Here is a 19968-nt window from a genome sequence, read left to right as displayed (position 1 = left end):
AGGATCTCATTGACAAATACAGTTTCACTTACAGACCTTTTCATTTCAGAAAATTCATAAATGTGAAAAAAAGCAATGCTCCTTACAAGTGTACTGAAAAGTGTACATGTTCCTGCACAGATATATTTATATAAATTTTCAAGAAAAATTCTGTTAGTTCTTAGTCTTTTCTTTTTTAATTTTCAATTTTGAGTAATTTTAGATTCACATGCAGTTTTAAAAATAATACAGAATGTCCATACAATATTTACCCATATTCTAACATAATGGTGTCACCATTTTTTGTTTTATTCATTCTGAAAATTTGGGGATAGCTCATTGAAAATTACCAGAAGTTACCTCAATCCAACAAATCAATAAAAATCTGCTGTTCTTTTTGTCAGTTTTGTTTCCCTCCCAACCAATTTCTGACTCCATTCACCTGAAGCCTCTCACTCTAATAAAATTTTGCTTATTCAAGAGTTTATGTGCTTTTAATATTTGAACTGTTTACCTTTTTTTTTTCTCCCATTAAGCAGATCATATGGCACAGTATGTGTACAAGCATCGGTATTGCATGTGTTCAGCATTAAGGATTACCAATCACCAAAACTTTCCCAGCTGTAGGCAGTGCTCAGTACCCAATATAGCAGCAAGTGTTGCTAATCCTATGCAACATTAGTGTGACCATGTTTGGCCAGGTATTAGTATGATAAAATATGATAATGTTCTCATGTAATCTCATCATTTGCCTAGAAGTAAATTGATTGCTTTGAATTACTTCCATCATTGGTTTAGTGTTGCTGGAACAGACACTCTAGATTCATATTTACTTTCCCTACATGCATTTTTTTTCTGAAAACACTGATTTCCATGTATTTACAATACAATTGTTCTAGTGTAAGGAGTTTCCACATAAACACTTTTTATCAAGAAACGACTTCAAGCAAATAAAGTCTAACAATTGGCTCGTGTTTAAGGAATTCACTCTTAACGTGTCATTCATCAAACTGAACTAGCTGGATTTATGGACAGATGGACAGGCCTTTAGAGAACTCAATTACAGTGCTTACCAGGTGATAGTACATTAAATGTTGATTTGATATTCTCCCAAAGAATTTATAGGATTTAAATCATTGTCCCATATATGATACTCTTTCTCCAATAGTCAAGACTCATGAGACAAAGAATCAATTAGGAGTGGTACCAATATTTCTCCTAGGAAACCAATGCCAAAATAATTCTGTCCATTCCCCACAATCTTATACTCAGTAGATTTGCAGAGCCTGGTTCTAAAGGGAGGGATGTTTACACCATATACAAAACAATGATTTCATTGAACCATAATATGATTTCTACTTTTCCAGTTTTTGTGCTTTATATGCCTGAATCAGTAGACAAAAAGGAAGCTAGTATAATATCTGATATGACTAATTCTGACAGTCAAGAGGAATTGGGGTTGCTAATTTTCTTACTTACTTGTCTCTCATTGTTGGGAAAAAATACCCCAATACTCAAAGTAAAATGGAAGAGGGTTTATTTATCTCACAGTTTGTAGAGGTATTAGTCCATAATTGGCTGGAGCCAAGACAGGGTAGGAGAAGGGCAACAGTTCACGGCAGCAGAAGGTAGCAAAAGAAACCAGAGATCTTAACAGTGTCTTTTTGTTCCTTTTATCTTACTCAGACTACTTAGGGCAGGTAGAACTCTTGCCCTAAATCCTAGTGCCCTTATGCAGAGCTCTACCATGAATCAAACTGTGGAGTGCTTTGGTCTGCAGACACTGCAGGCTGCCAAGTCATCGTGAGGAATTTCAGTCTCCTGTTTGCTGAGCTGTGTTGGGATTGTGGCTTATTTGCAGAAGTTCTTTGTTTAAGTCATCCTTGATCAAGATGTTTGTTCTGGGATGGCGACATTGCTTTTATGGTTGCTCCCTGCCTGAAGTTTGTTCCCCTGATAGTGATCGGAATGTGCTATAGTCGTGATCTTGTAACTTCTTGTTTCTGTCGAGTTAATATAGTTAGCAGGATATATAAAGGAAGGTTTTTTGTAAAAGCTTTAGACCTTCTCCCAAGATAATAAAGAAGCTTCAGAAGGATCCTGAGTGTTGCGTGCTTTCTTGCTGGCAAGCGGCTCGCGACATCAAACAGACATTCTAGATTCAGCCACCTCAGAGAAAGCATAAGGATTTGGAGGAACACCTAAACATAAGCTAAAAAGTAATACAGAATGTAGTCAGTTACCGAAGAGTGTATCTTGAATAGGAATTTAGGGTTGTCAGTATTACCTTGCTGTGTGATGAAGTCCATGAAAGCTTACAATAATCCAATTTAGAAACAGTTACTAATAGTCCCGATTTTCAGGAATAACTTTATGAAAATCATTAACTATATTATGTATTCTTGTAAGTTACTGATTATTTTATCCCTTTTAAACATCAGAAATTTATGTCATATGTCTTTTTATTTAGTTTTATTTGTTTGTTTTGTTTTGTATTTTTAGGCATTGTCTCCCTATACAGTTCAAGCTAGCCTTGAACTCACCATGCAGCTCAGGTTGGCCTTGAACACTTGGCAATCTTTCACTCTAAGCTTCCCAACTGCTGAGAGATGACAGGCATGTGCCAACCTATATATATGAGTCAATGTCGTATATCTTAATGCGTCATTTTGAATTTTTTTTCATTTTTTTATCTTCTGATAAATTTTATTGGTACATTTTAGGAATATAATATAGTTACATTCATCACTGGGCTCTTGTACCTCTACATGAAAGATCTTGGATATCATTTTTTCCCCTTGTCCCTGCCCTCCCTTCACCCCCTTCTCCCTTCCCTATTTACAAATACTTTATTTCCATTTTTTCATTTTCTCATATTATTTCTTTTCCTTTCTTACCTTTCTCCTAACCCACCCACTTCCCCTACAATTTTAGACCTTTTCTTCCTATTACACATATATTCCTTTTAAAGAACTATTTATATTAATTACTTATATATTTTACTTAGTGTAAGTTACCTAGTACATATGCAAATCAAATGTTGTAATAGTATTTAAATTTTTTTGAAAAGCCTAGGCTGACTATGGCATGCATAACTTCTACAAATGTGTTTCTTAGATGAACAATTCATTCTCTTATTCACTATTTTAATTTCCTCTTTGTGTTTCCAACCTTATTTTTTATTTCTAATCATCTTTGTTTTTTTTTTGTTTTTTGTTTTTTGTTTTTTTTTACTTTTAAATTGAATTTATTGCTTTATTCTAGGTAGACAATACAGTTACATTTACTACTGGGATCTTGTACAGGTCTTGGTTCTCAGTTTTTCCCCTTGTCCCCAGCCTCCCTTCACCACCTCCTCCATTTTTACATTTTCTCATATTTTTTTCCTTTTTCCTTATTCCCCTTTCCCTATCCTTCTCACTGTCCCTACACCTTTGGTCCTTTTCTTCCTATTTCACATTGCTAATTGTCCCATTAGGATCTTGAGTACTATTTTAGTTTTTCACACCAGAGAAACAATTTGATAATTGCATATGTGTGACTTATTTATTTCACTTAGTAGTATACCTTCAAAATGTACTGATTTACGTATGAATGAATCTACTTTCTCAGTCCTTATGGCTGAGTAGTATTCCATTTTACAGCAAAACCACATCTTCTTTATCCAGTTTCCAACTGATGGGCAGATGGGCTGCTTCCAAGTTTGAGCTCTTACAAACTGTGCCACTATAAACATGGGTTCCCATACATCTCTGTGATATGATTCTTTTAGTTCTTTTGGAAAGATACCCAGCAGAGGGATGGCTGGGTCTAATGGAACCTCCAGTCCAAGCTCTTTGAGGTTTCTCCATATTGATTTCCATAGTGGTTGCACCAGTCTGCACTCCCAGCACCAATGGAGAAGGGTTCCTTTCTCCCCACAACTGCACCATTTGTTGTTTTGTGATTTCTTGATAGGAGCCATTCTTTGTGGGGTGAGATAGAATCTCAGTGTTGTTTTCATCTGCATCTCTCCAATGAGCAGTGATGTGGAACATTTTTTCATATATTTACTTGCTGCTTTTATTTCTTTGTCTGAGAAATGTCTGTTCATTTCAGATGCCCATTTTTGAATTGGGTCTTTATATTTTAGGGGGCTGGTTGTTTTGAGGTCTTTATATATTTCAGATAATAGTCTTTTGTCTGAGGAGCAGCTGGTAAAAAGTTTTTCCCACACTGTAGGCTGTCTCTTAGTTCTGTGGATGGTTTCTTTTGCAGTGCAGAAGCTTTTTAATAAGATGAGATCTCAGTTGTTGATTTTTTGTGCTAGTTCCCATTCTACCGAGGATTTGATCATAAAGTCTTTTCTTATGCCAATGTCTTCCAGAGTTCTGCCTAACTTATCTTCCAGGAAGTTTAGTGTTTCTTTATTTATATTTAGATCTTTAATCCACTTGGATTTTAACTTAGTGCATAGTGACAGATAAGGGTCTAGTTTTAATCTTTGGCAGGTTGAGATCCAGTTTTGCCAACACCATTTATTAAAGAGGCTATCTTTCCTCCCATGGGAACTGTCAGCTCCTTTGTCAAAGATAAGTTAGCTGAGTGCATCTGGAGTTGTTTTTGTGTCTTCCAATCTGTTCCACTGATCCTCAGGTCTGTTTCTTTGCCAGTACTACGCTGTTATTATCACAGTGGCTTTGTAGTATAGTTTCAAATTGGGAATTGTTATACCCGCTCCCATGTGTCTGTTGCCTAGGATGGCTTTTGCTATTCTAAGTCTCTTCTGGTTCCAAATGAATTTTTGGATTCTTCTTTTAGTTCTGTGAATTATAGTGTTAGAATTTCAATTGGTATTGCATTGAATCTGTATAGCAGTTTTTGTAGTAAGACCATTTTCACTATGTTGATTCTTCCTACCTAGGAGCAGGGGAAATCTTTCCATTTTCTTATATCTTCCTCGATCTCTTTTTTCAGAGTGCTGTAGTTTTCATTGTAGAGGTCATTTGCTTCTTTTGTTAGATTGATTCCCCGATACTTCATTTTTTGGGTGCAATTGTGAAAGGAATTGTTTCCATAATTTCTTTCTCAGTGAGTCTGTTGTTTGTGTACGAAAAGGCTATTGATTTTGGGGTGTTGACCTTGTATCCAGCTACTCTGCTAACAGTGTCAATTACGTCAAGAAGTCTCTTGGTGAAGTTTTTTGGGTCTTCAATGTAGAATATCATATCATCAGCAAATAATGACAATTTAACTTCTTCCTCTACTATCTTTATTGCTTTAATTTCTTTCTCTTGTCTAATTATTATGGCTAATGTTTCCAGAACTATATGGAAGAAGAGTGGTGATAGTGGGCATCCTTGTCTTTTTCCTGATTCTAACTTAAAGGTTTTCAGTTTTTGGCCATTTAATATGATGTTGGCTGTTGGTTTTTCATAGACAGCCTTTATTAAGTTGAGACATAGAAGACCATCTATTACAATTTTTTGCAGAGTTTTTGTCATGAATGTTTTTTGAATTTTGTCAAATGCTCTTTCTGCATCTATCGAGGGAATCATGTGGTTCTTGTCCTTGACTTTGTTAATATAGTGTATTATATTTATTGATTTACATATGTTGAACCATCCTTGCATCTCTGGAATAAATCCGACTTGGTCAAGATGCATGATCTTCTTGATAATCCTCTGTATTCTGTTTGCTAGTATCTCATTAAGGATTTTTTGCATCTATATTCATTGAGGAGATTGCCCTGTAGTTCTCCTTTTTATTTGTGTCTTTCCCTGGTTTGGGAATCAAAGCGATACTTGCTTCCAGGAATAAATTTGCAAATATAGCTTTCCTTTCAATTTCATTGAAAAGTTTGGAGAGTAAAGCCAGTAAATCTTCTCTAAATGTCTTGTAAAATTAGGCAGTGAATCCATCAGAACCTGGGCTTTTCTTTGTTGGTATGTTTTTAATTACATTTTTAATTTCACTGATTGTAATTAGTGTGTTTAAAATGTTTTTATCTTCTTTGTTCAACTTTGGTAATTCATAAATATCTAGAAATCTGTCCATTTCTTTTGTGTTTTCCATTTTATTAGAGTACAGGTTCTCATAGTATGTATTAATGATCCTCTGAATTTCTGTGGGATATGTTGTGACTTCACCTTTTTCATTCCTGATTGCATGAATCTGAGCCTTTTCTTTCCTTTTTTTGATAAGGTTTGCTAAGGGTTTATCAATTTAATTCATTCTTTCAAAAAAACAGCACTTGGATTCATTTATTTTTTGTATCATTTTCTTAGTTTCCATTGCATTGGTTTCTGCTCCAATCTTTATAATTTCCTCTCTTGTTTGAGCTTTTGATTTTTCTTGCTCTTGTTTTTCTAGGAGCCTAAGTGTCATCATTAGGTTGTTTATTTGAGCTCGCTCTGTTTTCCTAATGTGGGCATTCAGTGCTATTAATTTTCCACATAGAAGTGCTTTCATTGTGTCCCATAGATTCCTGTATGTTGTATTTCAATTTCGTTTATTTGCACAAACTATCTGATTTCCTTTTTGATTTCCTCTATGATCCATTGATTGCTCAGGAGAGTGTTATTCAATTTCCATATGTTTGTGAAGTTCCTACAGTTTCTTATGCTATTGATTTCCAGCTTTACTGCACTGTGATCTGATAATATATAGGGAATAACTTCAATTTTTTGCATTTATTCAAACCAGTTTTGTGAGCTAGTATGTGATCTATCTTGGAGAATGTTCCATGTGCAGCTGAAAAGAATGCATATTCTGATTTTGTGGGTGGTACACTCTATAGATGTCTAATAAGTCCATACGTTCAAAAGCTTGGTTCAGTTCTAGTATTTCATTGTTGATTTTTTGCCTAGAAGATCTATTTGTGATAGTGGGGTATTCAGATCCCCTACTACAATTGTATTAGTGGTTCTTTGGTTTTTTCATGTTACTTAATATTTGTTTTATATAGTTGGGGGCATTTATATTTGGTGCATATATGTTTATGATTGTTATTTCTTCCTCTTGGATTGTTCCCTGTACAAGGATGTAGTGGCCTTATTTATCTCTCTCAATCAGTTTTGGTTTGATGTTTTCTTTGTCTGTGAATAAGATTGCTACCCTTGCTTTTCTCTGGGCTCCTGTCACATGGAGAATTGTTTTCCATCCTTTCACTTTCAGTCTATGGGCTTCTTTTTGCACTAGGTGTGTTTCTTGTATACAACATATTGTTGGATTTTGCTTCTTAATCCATTCTGCCAATCTATTTCTCTTGATTTGTGAATTGAGGCCATTGTCATTGATAGTTATAACTGATAGGTACTGACTTATTATTGTCATGTTATTGTCTTTTTGTTGAGTCTTTATTTTTTGTCCTCTCTTTTTTGTTTCTTGCCCTGGCTATTTGATTTTCTCTGTTGGGCCTCCTGGTGTTGTGATCTTTGTTGTCTTTTTCTAGGCTATTGTTTAAAATTTTTTGTATTGCTGGTTTAGTATTCATGAAGTTTCTCAAGTGTTCTTTGTCATGGAAGTATCTTATTTCTCGGTCCATTTTGAAAGAGAGTTTTGCAGGATACATCAGTCTTGGTTGTAGGTTGTTTCCTTTTAGGACTTGAAATAGCTCACTCCAGGCTCTCCTTGACCTGAGGGTTTGTGTTGAAAAGTCTGCTGTGATTCTGATGGGCTTTCCTTTGCCTGTGGTTTGTTTCTTTTCTCTTACTGCTTGTAGTATTTGGTTCTTTTGGTGGGTTTCTGGGATCTTGATTATTATATGTCTAGCTGTAGATTATTGCTTATCGTGGCTTGTTGGGGTCCTATATGCCTAGCTTATCTGTATGTCTAATTCTTCCCTTCTGTTTGGGAAGTTTTCTTTCATTAATTCTTTGAACAGATTTTTTTAGTCATTTGCATTTTCTCTTGGTACTTCATGGATTCCTATCAGTCTTATGTTATTCTTCTTTGCATTATCTAGGAATTGTTGGATTGATTTCTCATGCTTCCTTACTGTTAATAATAGACCTCTCATTTCATGGTCACTGTCTGTGATCCTATCTTCTATATCTGAAATTCTATCTTCGCAATCTTGTATTCTCTTTCATATGCTTTCAATAGAGTTTTTAATCTCCTGGATAAACATTTGAATCTGTTAAATGGATTCCATTTCTTTCCTATGTTGGATGTTCATTGTTTCCATTTCTTTCTTATGCTGGGCCTTCATGATTTCTATTAAGTTTCTAAGCTCATCTATTTTTTTGTCATTTTCTGTTCTGGAGTCTTGAATCATGTCTTTCATTTTGCTCACCATCTCTATGGTTATCTGGGAAATAATTTCTGTTTTGAATTCTTCTAGAGCTTGATTGGTTTTTTTTTTACTTCCTGTTCTGTGAGTTCTGAGTGTCCTGGAGGTTCACTATCTGACTTTTAATCCTCCTTTGCCCTACTGTTTGCCATTTGTGGACTGGAAGTCTGTCTTTGTGGCTTGCTGAAGTGTATTCTCATCTTTATTTATGCTGTTGAGTTGCCATTGATTCAATCTCTGGGTCATTAAATCTTCCTGATATCATTATGTCCCTGCCTTTGATTCTCTAATGACTTTTAGGCATTCTCATTTTTATAGTTGAGAAAACAACACAACAAATCAATCCCTATCCTTTATCCTAATCAATACAATCAAGAACACAATAGAATCAATCAGCACCCTTTATATCCCCCCATGCCTCTGTACAGTGTTCCAAGGACTGGCTCAATCAGGGGATCTAAGAGATGGGGGGGCAGCTGTGCTCAGTGGCACCCACGCGCCTTCCCTCCTGGAGCTGGGTTGGAGCCAATCACAGGAGCGGGCTGGAAAAGGTGTGGCTTCAGAGGAGGCCCATAGATAGGGAGGCCGCACAGCAGAGAGGGATCTGGGTCCAAGCCAGGGTGATGTCCTGAATGAAACTCACCTTCCTGGAGCTGGGTCAGAGCCAATCAGAGGCACACGCTGGAAAAGTCGTGGCTCCAGAGGAGGACTGTAGATCGGCCACCATGCAGCAGAGAGGGCTCTGGATATAAGCCGGGGTGATGTCATGAATGAAACTCACCCTCCTGGTGCTAGGCCAGAGCCAATTAGAGGTGCGTGCCGGACAAGGCATGGCTCCAGAGGAGGCCCGTAGATTGGGCTGCAGAGCAGAGAGGGCTCTGGATCCAAGCCAGGGCGATGTCGCGAATGAAACTCACTATCCTGGAGCTGGGTCAGAGCCAATCAGAGGCGAGCGCTGGAAAAGGTGAAGCAACAGAGGAGTCCCAAACATAAGGTGGCTGCACAGCAGAGAGGGCTCTGGGTCCAAGCCAGGGCAATGGTGTGAACAAAATTCACCATCCTGGGTCTGGGTCAGAGCCAATCAGAGGCGCGTGCTGGAAAAGGTGCGGATCCAGAGGAGGCACATAGATCAGGCGGCTGGGCAGAAGAGAGGGCTCTGGGTCCAACCCAGGGCGATGGCGAGAACGAAACTCACCATCCTGGGGCTGTGTCGGAGCAAATCAGAGGAGTGCTCTAGAAAAGGCGTGGCTCCAGAGGAGGCCAGTAGATCTGCCTCTGTGCAGCAGAGAAGGGTCTGAGTCCAAGAGGGGTGATGTCGTGAACAAAGCTCACCTTCCTAGAACTTGGTCAGAGCCAATCAGAGGCATGCACCAGGAAAGGCATGGATCCAGAGGAGGCCCTTACATCGGGAGGCTGTGCAGCAGGGAGGGCTCTGGGTCCAAGCCAGGGCGATGGCGCGAATGAAACTCACCCTCCTGGAGCTGGGTCGGAGCCAATCAGAAAGGTGCACTGAAAAGGCGCGGCTCCAGAAGAGACCTGTACATAGGGCAGCTGCACAGCAGAGAGGGCTCTGGGTCCAAGCTGGGGTGATGTCACGAACGAAACTCTAACTTTGACTTTTGATAATTAACCAAACTATGTTCATTTTTTTCCTTATAATGACTCTGAATTGTACTACATTTTGTCTATGGCCATACGATCCTGAATACACCCTATCTCATGTGATATGCACTAATTTTTCTAATTTTTATATTTTGGCATTTCTTCTTTTTTTCTCTTTTCAGTATGACTTGTGTGTGTGTGTACCGGGGATTGAACTCAGGTCCTTGAGCTTGGAAGGCAGGCCACCGAACCGCTGAGCTTAATCCCCAGCCCTAATGGTCCATTTAAAAAAAAAAATCTTGTAAATGTGGATACTGTCTTATTTCTTTATTTAAAATTTCTTATTTTTTAATCACAGCATATTTATACATTTTTTTAAAATTTTTACCTTTTAATTTATATATATATCTTTTGTGAATCCATGTTTATTTTTATTTTTATTTATTTATTTTTTGGTACAGGGATCAAACTTGGGACTTTGTGCTTGCAAGGCAGGAAGTGGACCTACTAAGCTAAAACCTGACAAGTCTTGTGTAATCTTTAACATTTCAATCAAGGCCCTTCATGACTCTGTTAACATGTGGTCATCCTGGTTGGCTTATTCATTATGAGCTCGCAATAGATTTTAAACTACACTGGACATTTATGTACACAGTGCTGAAGAACTAACTTAGGACAGTCTGAGAATTCACTATTCCCAGGTAAAATATGTTTTACACTTTCTCTTTTGATTTTTTTTTGAATTTTTCAACTTTATCCTTGACTTTGGAAAATACCTGGATATTGACTTCTGTCTGTTGTGTTTATTCTAAAATGTATTGGAATAATTATTTAATTCCTGTCTTCTGAAATTCTTGCTCTCTTTAAAAATATATTACAACAATCTATTTTTCCAGAGTCTATTATCTATACTGGTCTCTCATTAAGGATACTTTCAAGTTATTCATTTATCACTTTAATCACAATATATTTTATACCATTACATTTAAATTGTCAAAATTAAAGTGTCCTTAAATTTATGTTTATCTTTTCTTTAAATCTTTAATATTCCAGTCTATGTCCATATGGCTCTGAGAATATGTGGCCAATTTGGTTTTTATTGTTTTTGTTTTTTCTATTGTGATGTCTGTAATGTTTATGTACAGTGTAAAAAGCTACCTAAGTCTAGCCTGTTAATTTAGTCTTTATAAAAGCCATTTTTAAATCTTTTCTAGATACTTACCTTTATCTTTTTGACTTTGGAAAATTCTGATTGATTAAATCTGTGTATTGACATATTTTCTTTAACCTTATTCTGATATGTGATAGAGTAATTGTCTAATTTATATATTCTAAATATTTTTCTTCTTTTTAAAAATGTAATTTTAATGATTGAATTTTAAGTAATCTCTCATCCACAGTTGATGCTGTATTATTGTTCCTTTTAAATTATTCAATTTAGCCTTTTAATCATAATTTATACATACTATACTGTAATATCTGAATGTGTTTTTATATATTATGTCTTTGAATTTAAATGTATCACTTGTTAAAAATTTAACATCCTAATGAAGGCCCATATAGACATTGTGAACATTCCACCATCCTGATTGGTTTTCTCATTGTGATGTCAGAAACTCTCCCAACATATGATGCCTTGGATACCTCCACATACACAAAGTTTGAGAGGAGACAGAAGGTAGAAGAACCAGGTGGGTGATAGTCTGATAATTATCTTCTACCAGTATGTAATTCTTACATCCTTTGGAATTTGTAGTTCTCTAAACTTATTTTTGAAATTTCTGGTATGATGTTTAGATATGAGATTTATTTATATAATGTTATATTTGATAATTTTACTTTCTCAGTTCTGGAAATTTTGAAAAATCTCTAATTAGAATAGACTATTTGCAATAATTTCTTCTATATATGTTTATAATTCTACTTTGATCTCTTGACTGCAATTAATATCTTATATTTTTAATCATGTTTCATTTTTACCTTTTTATTCAAAATATCTTTTCTTTTTCTCTTTTTGTTTTTTCTTTATGTTTATATTGATTAATATGTATGGTTTTCATATTCTAGTCATAGTTTATTCTTGTACTTTATTGTATGTGGTAATCTTATTTGGTCTTTTAAATATAAGGTCAAGCTGGGCATGATGGCACATGCCTATAATCCCAGCACATGGGAGGCTGAGGCAGGAGGATCACTGTGAGTTCAAGACTAGCCTGGGCTACACAGTGAGTTCCAGTTCAGTCTCAACTACATAGTGAGACCCTGTAAGACTTAAAGTCTCACTTTTACTCTGTGGAGCATGAACAGCCAAAAGGCCTCCACAATGCTGAGCCCTAAAGCTCAGGAGCTTGTTGAACAGTGAGAATCACCCAGGAAGGAACACACTGGACTAGGGGGCAAACAGACCTTTATTAGTCTGGTCAGACAGTACTCCTGGAGACAAGTAGCTCAGAGAGGCAACTACCTCAGAATCAGAGGCTATTTTATATAGGGCTATGGGGGGAGTTTACACTCGAAACTTATAGGAAGGGGACAAAGGCAAGTGGTCAGTTGATCCGAGCTGGTGGTCATCAATCATGTACTCGACCATTATATACTAATGGTCAGCAGATCGATTATCCATTGTTTTATAGATTATGGTGTTCAGAACGTTCAGTTAAGAGCATACAAGGAGTGGAGTGATTTACTTTAGGCCTCTATGTTTGTTACAGTTTCTCTCTAGTTTCCCAATTACAGTTTCTATCTAGTTTCCCAGAACTACCAAGCAGTTACCTATTAATTCACAATCAATCATTACTTATCTTATAAGGGGGGGAAACAACCATCCCTGGGTCATTTGCTGGTCAACATGGAGTCACTCTAGTTCAGTCTTACATTCCCCACTGATTTTTGGGCCTAAATCAAATCTTTGATTTACTTATATCTAGTTTTAAGCCTTAACAGATAAATACATTGTAAAAAACAACAAGTTATTATCATACAAAACCCCAATGCCATTTTGCAAAGTATCAGTTGTTTTAACCAGGTAATGTCAGGTAACCAACTTGTTAATCATTTAAATAAGTCTCATCCATTCATTATAAATTTTTGTAGCTAAGTCTTCGAGCTTTTCTATGTCTTGTTCTATAGCTGGCCCATTATTTGTTAAATTGAAGCAGCACATATTTTTAATCTTTTCACAACCTTGGTGATGAAATAACAACAAATAATCAATTGCTGCCCTATTGTCTAAGATTGTTTGTCTTTGTTCTTGGAGCTCTTGATTAATTAGTGCCAGGGCAGCAGAGGTGGTCTTTAATCCCTTAACTACTTTGCAAGCTAGCTTTCTAACTGCCTTTTCAGCATAAACTCCAATTGAGGGTATGCCTATCACAGAAACAATCATAGGAATAACTTCAGCATCTGTTAAAAGTCTCAAATCATCATCACAACCTGGTGAAGTATAGGGAGACCACCATTTTGTTTTGTTAGGTGGTAAAAGATCTCCCCTGTCAGATAAGACAACTGCTAATTTACTGAGACAACATCAGGCCTCAGTCAAGTTTGCTGGGATGTAGTTATAAATTATTCCCTCACAAGTATAAAACCATCCCAGGGGCAAAGTAATGTGACAATTGCTATAAGGAATCTCTTGTTCTCTGGGACACTTCATTGCATTTGCCCGTTTAAGGTTTAAACACTGGGAAGTACAAACTTTATATTTGGCACAGTGGGTCTTGTTGGACGTAGCTACCTGAGGGGTATATAGCTTAATAGCATTTTTGGTTTGTAACATATCACCTGTCCCCAATTGTAACTATCTGAATAACTAAGATTTGCCTGTGGAAAGTCTTAAAATATAGTATATGGTCTAATACCTTCAAGTGGGGTGCATACCAGAACCAAGCAATTTCCAAGCACATAATGAAAATTTACATCAGCATTTAAACAGATTTCGGTCAAATTGAAGGATTCAGCTAGTTGCACTCAGACATTTTTAGTATGATCTAAGCTTTCTTTGGGCGACGCCATTATTGTCCCAGGGAAAATCACTCAGATCATAATGCAAGTCCAGTTGAGCGAAGGTTTACTTTCAGTTCTCTGGGTTTGCTGATGATGCTCCATTTTCCGTGTGTCTCTGGGCTGTTGTCAAATCCAGGCTTGAGGTGGTTGCAGTGCATCTACATCGGGTGTCCCGCAACCTTCATGGCCAGAGGTGTACACAGGACAACCAGAAAAGACCTCTTCCACCATGGTTCCAAGGTCTTAGAATCAAACCTGTGAATATAAACCAGTTCTCCTGGCTTATAGGGCAGTGGCTGTAGAGGTTTTTCATGTGAAAGGGTAAGAGATCTGCTGACCCAATCTTGTAATCGAGACTGTATTTCATGTAAAGCTCTGAGACTTAAGCAGCCTCAGGTGAGAAGATTTCTCTTTTAATTCTATATCTATATGGGGAACCAAGGGGGTTATGCCCATAGATGATTTTAAGGGTGACAGGTTCAGAGGAGGCTTGGGAGTACATTGAACATGCAACAGAGCAAAAGGGAGAAGCTCTACCCTACTTAATTCAGTCTCTAGGCTCAATTTAGTTAAAATCTCCTTTAGTGTTCAGTTAGCACTCTCTACCTGTCCTGAACTTTGAGGCCTGTAACCACAATGTAGATTCCATCTAATTCCGACACTAAGGCTAATCAGTTTAGGCACTTTAGCCATGAAGGATGGCCCATTGTCATACCCCAGGGCTAAGGGCAAGCTAAATCGAGGCACTATTTCAGTCAGAAGCTTTTTTACTCTTATCTCAGATGTTTCCTTTTTAGTGAGATATGCCTCTATCCACCCTGAGAATGTGTCTATGAAAACTAACAGATATTTGCAACCATACATGACTAATTTCATTTCAGTGAAGTCCAATTCCCAATGTTCTCCAGGAGTCAGTCCCCTATATCGGACCCCTGGGGGCCCAGTCACCCTATTCGCATTTACCTTGTGACAGGTGGGGCACCGTCTCACCCTGTCCCAGGCCTTCTGGGCTAATTCTCTGCTGACAAAGTGGGGCTGTAGCATGGCCATCATCCTGTTTTCTCACAGGTGGGTGGATTCATGGAGCTCATTTAGCATAGTGTTGGCAGCTGGCAAAACAACTTTCCCTTCATCAGTCGTCCACCATCCATGTTTTCCTTTGGTCCAGTGCTTTTTGCTCATCTCTGTTATTTCTTCCTGTGTGTATTCAGGTCTTTCTGGGAGCACGGGTGTAGGTAGCAGCACCAATTTTTTTCCCACTGATGTTTGGGTGGCTTGCTTTGCTGCCTGACCAGCTGCATTGTTTCCAATTGCTTCAGGGATGGAATTCCTTTGATGTCCCCAGCAGTGAATGATGGCAACCTCCCTCAGCATCCAGATGGCTTGTAGCAAAGCCAATATCTCAACTTTGTTTTTTATTTCTTTTCTATCTGGTGTTAAAAGTCCTATATTCTGGTAATTTCTCCATGTGCATGGGCAGTAGCAAAAGCCTAATGGCTGCCAGTGAAAATATTTATCTTTTTTCCTTTTCCTAATTCCAGAGTCTTAGTTAAAAAAGCAATCAGTTCAGCCTTCTGTGCTGACGTCCCTTGGAGTAGAACCTGTTCCCATACTATCTGTTGATCTTGATTGACTATTGCTGCTCCCACATATCTTAGGCCTTCACATATGAAACTGTAACCATTGGTATAGTATGTTGCCTCAGGCTGGGGAAGGGTCAGGTCTGTCAGATCTGGATGCCCTCCCTGCAGATTTTCAAGAGTCTCAAGGCAGTCATGGATGGGCAGTTGATCATCTGACTCAGGGAGCAGGCTAGAAAGATTCAGGTTAGATGTTGTGGCAAATTTAATACGTGGCTGTTCTAGCAAGAGTCCCTGGTACTGCAACAATCTAGCATTTGATAGCCATCTACTCGACAATTTGTGCAGCAGGGGCTCAATGGTATGGGGAGTGATGAGTTAAATCCTGGCCAAAAGTCAATTTATCAGCTTCCTGGGTTAAAGCAGAAGCTGCAGCTACCATCCTTAAACAAGATGGCCACCCTCTGGCTACTGGGTCGAGTCTTTTGGAGAGACAGGCTATAGGCCACTTCCAAGGCCCCAAAGATTGTGTGACCACTCCTTTTCCAACCCGTTCCTCTCTGCCACATATAAGGTGAAAGGTTTATTTAAATCAGGTAGGGCTAAGTCTGGCGCTGTGTTGAGTGCAGTCTTGAGCATCTGGAACACTTGCTGACAAGTCTCTGTCCATTCAAGGGGTGCATTTCCCCCCAGCCTTAGCCTCATGCAGGGCTTTGGCAATTTCAGCAAAACTAGGTATCCAGATTCTGCAGTATCCTATGGCCCCCAGGAGCTCACACACCTCCTTCTTTGAGCTGGGTATCGGGATCTGAAGGATCGCTGACACCCTGGACTCAGCTAACTTTCTTTTTCCTTTTTCAAGAATATAACCCAAGTAAGTTACCTTGGTTTTGCAGAGCTGGGCTTTCTTCCAGGACACTCAATATCCCAGATCTTGTAGGACTTCCAAGAGGCCCTCGGCAGCTGTGAGACATTCTTTCTGTGTTGTGGTCACCACCAAGAGGTCGTCTACATACTGGAGAATAGTTGCATAGGGAAAAGCTCTCCTTACCTCTTGTAGATCTCTGCTGAGAGACTCCCTGAACAGTGTGCAGGAGTTTTTGAAGACTTGTGGCAATCAAGTCCATGTCAATTGTCCAGTAGTTCCAGTGGCTGGGTCCGTCCATTCAAATGCAAAGAGCAGCTGGCTCACCAGTGCCAGGGGCAGGCTGAAAAATGCATCTTTGAGATCAAGGACTGAGTACCATGCATGCGCAGGTGGAATGAGACTCTGCAGTGTGCAGGGGTTCAGTACTATCAAGTGGATGGTCTCCACCTGGCTGTTTACCTCCCACAAGTGCTGTACCGGCCTCTAGTCTGATGTGCTGAGTTTCTTTACGGGCAGCAACGGTGTGTTCCAGGCTGACTAGCATGGAATCAATATCCCAGCATTTAGAAGTTGGTGGATGTGTTTGCATATTTTTGTCTTAGCCTCCAAATGAAGAGGGTATTGTCGGACCCAGACAGGGGTGGTGGAGGCCAACAATTTGACTACTATTGGGACTTGGTGTTTTGCTAGCCCTGGTAGGTTCATTTCAGCCGATACCTGAGGAAAGTTTTCCTGTAGATAGTCCCATTTTTGCTCCAGAGAATTTTCCTCTTCTCCAATTAGTTGAAATTCTTCTTCTAAGGGGACTGTCACCATGATAGTGGATAGCAACCTGAGTTCTAAGTTTCCCTCTTCAGATTTGAAGGAAATAACAGCCCCTAATTTTCTCAGTAAATCTCTTCCCAGCAAGGGTTAGGGGCACTCAGGGATAACCAAGAAAGAGTGGGTTACAGTATCTTTTCCCAGGTTTACAGTTTGTAGCACTGCCCAAGGATAAGAGGCAGGTTGTCCAGTAGTTCCAGTAATGGAAGACTTCATGGAGGAAAGCTCCCCAAGGGGAGCTTTGAGGACTGAGTGGGCTGCTCCAGTGTCTACAAGAAACTCTACATCTGTTCCCCCTATTCCCAAAGTTAACATAGGCTCATTGGGGTTAAGCAGCCATGAGCCATGACCCTGTCAGTCTTCTTCTTCCCGTGTAAAAAAAAAAATTCTTTCCTTTTTTTTTTCTGTTTCTTTTCATGTTCCTTTTTCTTTTTCCATTTTTCACAATCTTTCCTGTAGTGTCCTCTTTCTTTGCAACAGGCACATTGATCTTTATCTGTAGGAGGCCATCTCTTTTCCTTATTTCCCTGTTTTGTCCCTCTTCCCTTTTGTATAAATCCTTCCTCTACCAATGCCATTATATTTGCCCTTGCAATCTTTTTAGCCATTCTATCTTCAGGTGGGTCTCTGTTTGTGAATACCTTCATTGCTACACTTATCAGTTTTTCCCTATTTTCTCCCTCAAAGCCCTCAATTCTCTGAAATTTTTTCTGAATATCTGGGGCTGACTGAGTTGCAAAGGCCAAATTAATTCGCTGGAGCATCTGGGTCAATTGGAGTGTATGTATGGTATGCCTCCAGTAAATGCTCCAGGAAGGCAGAGGGGGATTCCTCAGTCCCTTGAAGGACCTCACTTACCTTGCTCAAATTGGTGGGTTTGTGAGAGGCCCCCCTAAGGCTGGCCAGGAGATGCTGATGGTAGTTGGGAAGAGCTTCCCTACCTACCTCCTGTGGAGTTCAGTTCCCATTTAGGTTGGGTGGAGGGGAGTTGTGCTTCAATTTGGACCCATTTTTGTTCCTCAGCAAGTCCCTCAGTTCCCCCCAGCACTGACTGAATAGCGTGTCCTCTAATTCTTTCTCGTTCTTCAGATGTGAACAGAACCTGTAAAAGATGATGGCAATCATCCCAGGTGGGGTCATGGGTATTAAACACAGACTCAAGGAGGGAAATTAGGACATGCGGCTTCTCAGAGAATAGGGGATTCTGGTGCTTTCAATTATACAAATCACTAATAGAGAAAGGAATGTATACATAATAACCTTGTTCTATTTCCCTCAATGGGAGCACAGGGACTGGACCAGGTCTCTCCAGGGGTGCCTCCAGGGGTCCATAAGCAGAGCCCCCTCAGGTTTGGGAAGGAGAGGTGGTGGAATCTGGGACCTCCCCATCCTTCGGAAGAGATGGGTAGTTGGACTTGACCCCTGTCTCCCCAGAGGATGATTCTGCATATGGAAGGGGTCTTACCCTGGGGTCAGTAGGCTCTAAGGGGTCCAGCTCCTGAGAGAAGACCAGCCTGGGTACCTGCCACTTTAAGGACTTTATCCCATTTGGCACCATTACCAAAATGCAAGAACTGGTGCTCAGGGAGCAGCTCTGTAACCATGTTGGAGGTTCTTCACAGGCCTGGGCCCAGATATTAATATAAGGGAATTGGTCAGGGTGGCTAGGGTGTCCAGTGACTTTCTCTCATACCACCCAACAAAGTCTTGGTTTGAAAGAACCTTCAGCTTGCCATCCCAGTGCAAAGGCGGGCCATTCTAAGTTGCAGAGGGTTCAGAGTTTCCCTCAAGAGAACCTCATTCCATATTCATCTTCCTGCTCAGGAGAAAAAGCCCATTTAAAGTTAGTGAGAAAACAGTCCAATGGGGTGTTTTTGGAACTTGATCCTCCCATCTTGTTCCTATGAATGAATGCAAAGTTAACACTCAACAGAGAGGACACAGAGAAGACAAACAGGTACCACATAAAAAGAAAAAAAGCTTTGATTCTACCCAGAGTCATCGTCAGGGCCGGGGTCAGGGGAGGCTTCCTGGCTCGTGAGCCACTTTGATCCTGACGAGTGGTTGCAACCAGTCCAAAGCCTACCTCCGGAGGCCCTCAAAGGTCTATGTCTGAGAATCTCCTGCTGGATCCCACAACAGAGAATCTCAGCCGGATTTATAGTTCTCACCTGGGGAAATCTCACTGGGGCCTCCAAAATGTAAGACTTAAAGTCTCACTTTTACTCTGTGGAGCATGAACAGCCAAAAGGCCTCCACAATGCTGAGCCCTAAAGATCAGTGAGACTCCAGGAGCTTGTCAGACAGTGAGAATCACCCAGGAAGAAACACACCAGACTAGGTGGCAAACAGACCTTTATTAGTCTGGTCAGACAGTACTCCTGGAAACAAGCAGCTCAGAGAGGCAACTAGCTCAGAATCAGAGGCTATTTTATATAGGGCTATGGGGGGAGTTTACACTCAAAACTTATAGGAAGGGGACAAAGGCAAGTGGTCAGTTGATCCGAGCTGGTGGTCATCAATCATGTACTCAACCATTACATACTAATGGTCAGTAGATCGATTATCCATTGTTTTATAGATTGTGGTGTTGAGAACATTCAGTTATGGGCATACAAGGAGTGGAGTGATTTACTTTAGGCCTCTATGTTTGTTACAGTTTCACTCTAGTTTCCCAATTACAGTTTCTATCTAGTTTCCCAGAACTACCAAGCAGTTTACCTATTAATTCACAATCAGTCATTACTTATCTTATAAGGGGGGGGACAACAATCTCTGGGTCGTTTGCTGGTCAACATGGAGTCACTGTAGTTCAGTCAGTCATACAACCCTGTCTCAAAAAA

The 19968-nt window shown here is 39.4% G+C and overlaps 1 protein-coding gene across 1 annotated transcript in view; it reads left to right on the top strand.

The window, feature by feature from the left end:
* The first annotated feature begins 11520 nt into the window (after positions 1–11520).
* Positions 11521–19968, top strand: part of LOC104860320 (vigilin-like) — an 18028-nt gene continuing 9580 nt past the window's right edge. Inside the window, exon 1 of the mRNA XM_033760493.1 lies at positions 11521–11544. The gene's annotated coding sequence lies outside the window, so the exon portion shown is untranslated. The remainder of the gene's footprint in view (positions 11545–19968) is intronic.

This window comes from Fukomys damarensis, unplaced genomic scaffold, assembly GCF_012274545.1.
Source record: "Fukomys damarensis isolate Sample0158 unplaced genomic scaffold, DMR_v1.0_HiC HiC_scaffold_39, whole genome shotgun sequence".
Lineage (NCBI taxonomy): Eukaryota > Metazoa > Chordata > Mammalia > Rodentia > Bathyergidae > Fukomys > Fukomys damarensis.
The sequence above is the reverse complement of the archived record's forward strand: the minus strand, read 5'-3'. Positions and strand labels throughout refer to the sequence as shown.